Genomic DNA, 7,490 nt, shown 5'->3' with positions numbered 1-7,490 from the left:
CCTGCACTCGTTACACACCCTTTGGAAGGTGAGCAATGGTGGTTTGAATCCTTTCCCGCAAAGAGAATGAACCCTGTAGCCCACTTCTTGGTGGCTGCTACAGAGCATTCGACATTTTCCATCCAGCTGCATTTTGAAGGAAAGCAGCAGCTTCCACTGGAACTTCCACTGGACTTCATGCAGATCCAAATTTGGGAGCTCAGCGTGACCTTGGATGCCCACAAGGCAGGCAGGGGAGTGTCTGGGGGGATTTAGACAAATGAGGGCAGGGGCTGAGCTGTGCACTGCCGTCCCAACAGGCCCAGAAATGGAGCTGCTGCTGCAAGAGGGGAGGTCATGCCAGAAACCCCTCTCCCTTCATGGTGAAGTATGAACAAAGATCTTGAGGACCCTGGCAGGAAACAGCTGGATTTAAATTTAAATTTAAATTGCCTTCCCAAAAACTCACAAGAAAACTACAGATCTGAAAATTTCCCATGTCCTGGTGCAGTGAGCTAGCTCCCGAATGAAACTTAGTCCTATTGCACCAATAATGTGTTAAGGGATGTTGACTGATTTTAAAATTGTTATCCTGCATCTTAGAGAACAGGGCACCAATTAATTAACATAACCTTCTTGCTACTATTCATCAAAGAATTTTTATCTAATTATAGTAGTTTACTACAAACTTCTCCCCTGGGAATTTCAGACTGTGGTATTGCTACGTGTGCTGAATAAGTTAGGGATGCACATTTCTAATTCAGCCATTCAGGAGTATTTTAGTGACTAATTCCCACAGAGTTTCTTATCTCTTTTGTTTTAATTTCAGATGTCGTTAACTTAATTTTGGAAAATTAATTAACAACAAGTAGATAGAATCTGAGATTGAAAGCAGCTTGCATGAATGTGGCCAAAAGAAAGAGAATTCACAATTAAAAGGTGAAGAAAAAGGGAGAATAGCAAAACAAAATAAGAGAACTCAAGAAGGTAGATTTTACTAAATTCAGGTAGTGCATCACTAAAATTTCATGGGAAGCCAATGAGAGGAAAGGCTAAACTAAGGAGAAAGGCTGTCACTCAGGAAGGAACAGATACAGACAGGACACAGAGGCAGCTTGCCTCTTTGTCAGTTCATCACTGTCCTCAAATGCAAGAGGAAAAAAAATGGAGAGGCCATATTAATCGTTACAGGAAAAGAAGAATGAGCACGAGCAATTAGGGGCAGGATCCGACTGACCAAGGCATAAAGGAAGGTGCAACTTGAAGAAGATGGCGAATAACAAGAAATTCAGCTATAAACAGCCTTAGTAAGGGAAGAGTCAGGCAAGAGGAAGGCCTCTGCTTCACTCGCTAAACAGCTCTATGTGGAGAAAGCCAAAACATTCAGTTCTTCCTTTTGCTCAGCTTTCCCTAAAAGTTTAATGGTGAGCAAATCTATAATAATTAATACCAGCTGAAAAAGTGTAAGATTTCAGCCTGAAATAGGGGAAGGGTGAGGTAGGGAGATCTTGGAAGGTAAAATTCTTAGATGTTTGATGTTTCAGCACAGCTGATAAATTGCCCGGTATGATATTTAAAGAGAGGCTGAAGCAACCTCAGTGGAGAACTTATGGGAGGGGAACAAGAGCTCAGGGAAAACACCTGCCTTTAGGAGAGAGGGAGAGAATTGGAGAGGAAATAGGGAATAACAGGCCTTACTGACAACAACTGAAAAACTAATTGTAAGTATATGGATGATGAAAAAAAATCCTGGTACTTTCCAATATAGAAGTCACGAGCAAATTACATCAATTCACCTGCATTTTCTTCTTCAAAAGGGTGATTGGTCTTATGGTTAAGGAAGAAGTAAAATGCCATCTATCATGACTTTAATAGGGGCTTTTGACACTCCCTTTCGATGCTCTTACAAGGGTGTTAAGGAGGTACTGGTAGGATGAAATCAGTAGAAAAGTACAAGGAAAACTGTATTTCTCCATGATTTGTTGTCAAAATGGAAGGACTGGGGTTTCTGTAAGGCCCTTACTTAGGTTCAGCTCTGTTATCTACTCAATATAAGAATAATTTTTGTTTTACATGCTCACACAGGATGGACCAAGAAGTAAGGAGCTTAAGTTTTAGCGAGATTCATTTTAGACATTAGCAAAAATATTTCTAACCATAAGTGGCACAAGGAGAAGGAACCAACCGCAGAGTGTCTGTCACTGGAGGTCTGTAATAACAGCTTAAATAAACATCTGTCAGGGATGGACAATTGTAGTTGACCCTGACTCATCTCTCCCTCCCTTTTTGCTGTGATTAAAAATGTTCAAAGAAAAAAATTTTGACTGCAAATGTAATAAAAAAAAAATCATTTTTTCTGACTTTAATAAGAGAAGAACCCTCCAATTGGTTTGTGGAGTCAGGCACTTACATAGCTTTGAGAATCAAAGCCTCTATCACATCAGATGTTAGTGATGTTTGTGAAGATCACTACTTATCTGTATCTTTTATCTTTGTTTCTAACAGCTGTAATCATAATTAAATTCCAACATTGCTGTTGTGGTTCATGTTAAAGCTTCTTGCTTTGCAGTGGCATAGCTGAGACACTGATCAGTCTCTGGAGCTGTTAATTAAAGGATGAACATTCATGGCAGAGAACTATAAAAAAATGTGTTTGTTGTGGGAGACTAAGTGCTAAATGGAAATGCAGGCATTTATCAAGAGAAGCCGTAGCAACAAGGAGAAAATCATTCCAATGAGTGAACGTGACAAAAGAGAGCTTCAGCAAATGCAGTTATTAAAAAGAAATGTCAGTGTTGCCTCCTCAGGCTCAGCATGTGCACTGGTGCCTGCTGGGGTGGGGGACTCTGCTCCAGCAAAACCCTGAAGTCTTTGCATGTCCTGATGTGAACAGCCATAAAGGTGGCCTGGTTGGAAGGGTGAAAATTACTGAGCAAAAGAAAATGTTCTGCTGAAAAATGCTGACAGAGAAAGGCCTGCCAGCCTGGAACTGCAAGCTGGGGGACTAGGCCTGGGAACCAGGAACACCCTTGAGAAGTACAGGTGGCATCTTTGGCAACTTATCATCTGAAAAAAGAGGAAACAGTCTGGGAAAATAAAATGGGTCTAAAAGAACAAAATTAACAGCATCTATTGGCTGCTCAAGGTAGTGATGTCCTACACCCTCTTATGCCTCTATAATATGAGACGGATTTATTTTTTTCTCCAAAACAAAGCCTCTCTCTCTGAGAACTTTCCATGCTGCACATGCTTTTCCTTTCCTAAACAGGTTGAATCCCACACAAACTTTCTACGAGCTCTTGGATGCTCACCAGGGATGCCTGGCTGACTCCAGACTCGGTGACAATGATCATCTCCAAAGCGAGACTCTGTTTATCTTATTGGGCCTCCTTTGGGCCCAGTTTTGGGGGTTTGTCCTCCCATCTGTGGGATGGTTGGGTACCCCTCTGGGATTGGTTTGTCCTCTCCTTTGGGATGGTTTGGCCCTTTCTGAAATCTGTCCAATTCACTTGATACCAGTATTACATATCCATACAAGTCATCTATCAGAAGTATACCTGCTGCTATATTGTTGATAAATTACTTCACTAGTGATAAATTTGAAGTATCCTGTAATAGCATATACCTACTAGGTTGTTGCTGTAATTGGTTCTTGCTGTACAATTGGTTGCTGCTATTATTAACTGTTGCCATTCTACTGATTGATACCAAATTATTGATTGCTGATCGTAATTTGTAATAGCTTGATATATGTATATATTAACTTCATTAATCTAGGTATACTTGCTATTGGTGATTTTTGTGGTATTTGTGGTAATCTGTAATAAAGTAGAGAAATTTAGAGGATAAAAGCCTGTGTCCCTGTGTATTACGGAGTCCTGTGAATCCATGGTCGTGATCTCTACCCACCCGCAGGCCAGGTAGCCCTTTAGGTCATGACATATTCCCAGGCATGTGCTTAGTTTCCCTAAGTGTGCTCCATGACGCTATTGGGAATACAAGTGAGACTAGACTGCTCTCTACGGTGTTGCAGGATCGGGCTGCTGAGCCCGCAGCTACTCACAAGGCCAGCTGCAGCTGAAGAAGCAGCCAGTGATCTGAGTGCTTGTTCCCCAGAAGCTGAGGACAAAGGGACTGCTCACCAGTGCTGCCTGCTCCTCTCCGACATGGTGTTGGTTGGGGACTGCTAAAAGCGGAGGCTCAGCGATGTAAAGCATTGAGGTGGTGCTGAGCAGAAAATATTTGGTACCAGGTCTCCTATAGCCTAGCCAAGAAAAAAGCAAATTGGTGGGTACAATTAACTTAGTATTTACCAAATTAAAGTTTAAAAATTTAAACTTCATCATACATTAATTTATACATAAATTTTAGCTTCTCCAAACCGTTTTTATTTTGATGTATGTGGACATTGGCTAGGTAATAAATATGTATAATATAGACATACATGGATTTTGGCAGAGTAACATAACATTTTCTCATGATGCTACCAGGAGTCATTTCCGTGTCTCATGAGTACATGACTTACAGTTCCAGCATGAAATCAATGGAGTTACACGTAGAACTACCTTGCCCTTCTAGGTTTCCTCCCCTACATTCAGTCACCTAATTAGCTAAAATTGCATCAGCTACAATCTGGTTTAATATGACAAAGTACCTGCTGTATGTCTCTTCAGGCCCACCTACGTGCCTGCTGTGAATGTGTCTGCTTTAAAAAGCCAGTGAACTAAGAGCCAAAATGAAACCAAACCAAGCATATTGTGTTGCATGAAGTTTCAGTTTACCCAAACATCTTCCCTCTAGTGGAAAGCTATTGCAAAATGTCCTCTCTACCACTAGCTTGCAAGATCCCTGCCACCATAAGACAGCCCTCCTTTACATGCCCTTTTCAAAAATAAATGCATCCTGTCTTTAGTGGTATTTCAGTCTGAGTTCATTAAGTTCATGTTGTCTCTGAAGTCGTTGACAGAAGACATTACAAGATGCAGGGTGGGAGTGGATTTACAGTTACTGTACAGCATTTGGAAATGCTAGGGACAAATTTTCACAGACTGTAATTAATGGAAGAGTCACACAACCGAGACACTGCCTCTGCATGTCATCGGAAGTTATGAAGCAAGTGGGGGGAAAAAAAAGCCTTCAAATGAAACAAATCTTTAACGAGTATGCTCAGGTAAAGATGAATACAGCAGAAAATTTGAAATGTCATTGATACAACAAAATTTCCTCTGCAAGACAACTTAGGCTGCAAGAAAGCCTATTATTAATCTGCCCACAATATTATCTAGTCTTTGAGTCTTACCTCCATAATCCAAACAATATCATTAATGTATTTGCAAATCTCACTTCTTTTATTTTATTTGGTGCTTACATTATCTCAACAGCTGTAATTTGATTTGGGAGTTTTTTATTGTAACTGATGCCACCTTTAGAAAATCATTAGTCTCTTTATAGGTTAAAACCATAACTGAGTCTTTCCTGCTTTCTTATCTTCTGTACCATCTTCTATGCAGATGGTGCCTTTTCTTGTGAAGATTAAGTCAATATAACAGTTTTAAATATTTGTGGAAATACTGACCGATGACTTTTTTTCCTAGCTGTTGTGCTAAAATAAAATTACTCTTTTAATAGATGCAAATGTCTCTTTTCCAGAGGGCGCTCTCTAAAAGCCTCCTTCTGGATTACATCAGAACCACAGGGCTCCACATGGGTACAGACCCTTCTGGAGCAGAGCTGCGTGTGAAGTTGGAAGTAACTGGTTTTAGTGTTCATTTCATTTTCCAGGTATTCACTCAGACTTCTTACCACAGAATACAAGCTAAATAAGAAATATCTGACAGATTTCATACAGATAGTCTGTTAAATGCACGTGTGCATGCTTAAGCATTTGAACCATCTCACTGTAATCAGGGATTACGTTCTTCCGTTAAGTATGTACAAATGTCTTTGCCGAATCAGACTGTGGATCTGATCCTGTGCTTCTGAAGTGAATGTGAAATCTCCCATTAAGTCAGGATTATTCCAGAAATGGTTTCTTTCTAATTCTCAGTGAACAGGTAACCACAGGAGAATGGAGAAATAGGAGGAAAAAAACCCTCAAACATCTCCACACAACTGCCAAGGTTGTGTCTTGCCCAGGCGGCCAAGAAGGCCAATGGCATCCTGGCCTGTATCAGAAATAGTGTGGCCAGCAGGAGTAGGGAAGTGATCGTGCCCCTGTACTCGGCACTGGTGAGGCCGCACCTCGAATACTGTGTTCAGTTTTGGGCCCCTCACTACAAGAAGGACGTTGAGGTGCTGGAGCGTGTCCAGAGAAGGGCAACGAGGCTGGTGAGGGGTCTGGAGCACAAGTCTTATGAGGATTGGCTGAGGGAACTGGGGTTGTTTAGCCTGGAGAAAAGGAGGCTGAGGGGAGCCCTCATCGCTCTCTACAACTACCTGAAAGGAGGCTGTAGCGAGGTGGGTGTCGGTCTCTTCTCCCAAGTAACAAGTGATAGGACGAGAGGAAATGGCCTCAAGTTGCGCCAGGGGAGTTTTAGATTGGACGTGAGGAAAAATGTCTTTACTGAAAGAGTGGTTAAACATTGGAAGAGGCTGGCCAGGGAAGTGGTTGAGTCACCATCCCTGGAGGTATTTAAAAGACAGGTAGATGAGGCGCTTAGGGACATGGTTTAGTGGGCATGGTGGTGTTGGGTTGACGGTTGGACTCGATGATCTTGGAGGTCTCTTCCAACCTTAACGATTCTATGATTCTATTCTATGATTCTATTCTATACTAACCCTCTATAACAAGTCAGTATCTTGCATTACTTGCATCCCAGTGACCGGGAAATGTCGGCTTTTGTACTGTGTATTTGTTCTGTATATTGTATTTTCTTTTCCCTGTAAGTGGAAGGAAAGAAGTCTGTTGTGCCTTCCCATTTCTCGGGAACAATATATTTACTGAACTTTCCCGTAGCATCTGTTTTCTAGGAGTGAAGATGACAGTGTGACACCAAGGAGGTACCGACTGAGTGCAGTTGGCCATCCCCTGTTCAAACCCAGGGACCGGAGCCCCCCTGCTGGTACCAGACACCCAGCAGTGACAGCCATGGACAGAGAAGGTGCTGAAGCATCTGAGGCACGGTGATATGTAGGTGCGTAGGTCTCCACATTCATTACCCCACAGATGTAGTTCCCACTGAAGGCACCTAATCTTTCTTACTGCTGCATTATTTGTCTTGAGAATTCCCCAGGTGCCCAGAGTGTGCCACTCTGCAAATGCTCAAAATGGCCTAGTACTGCCAGTGCTGAACAACTTGGACACCCCAATTTGGCAAATATTTTACCTACCTGAGACCAAAAATCAGACTAAGCCTCTTGAGGAACTCTGTCCAGAAGTCCTCCCAGCATATTTGCTAGGTGGCACCAGGACCAGACTCTACAGAAAATGCGGTTGTGGCCATCACCTTCTTTTGGACTTTAAAAACCAGGCTGTACTTCTATGGTCTTTTTTTTGCAATTATTTGTGTCAT

The sequence above is a fragment of the Pygoscelis adeliae genome, unplaced genomic scaffold (genome assembly GCF_000699105.1).
Source record: "Pygoscelis adeliae isolate BGI_AS28 unplaced genomic scaffold, ASM69910v1 Scaffold101, whole genome shotgun sequence".
In the NCBI taxonomy this organism is placed as follows: Eukaryota; Metazoa; Chordata; class Aves; order Sphenisciformes; family Spheniscidae; genus Pygoscelis; species Pygoscelis adeliae.
The sequence above is the reverse complement of the archived record's forward strand: the minus strand, read 5'-3'. Positions refer to the sequence as shown.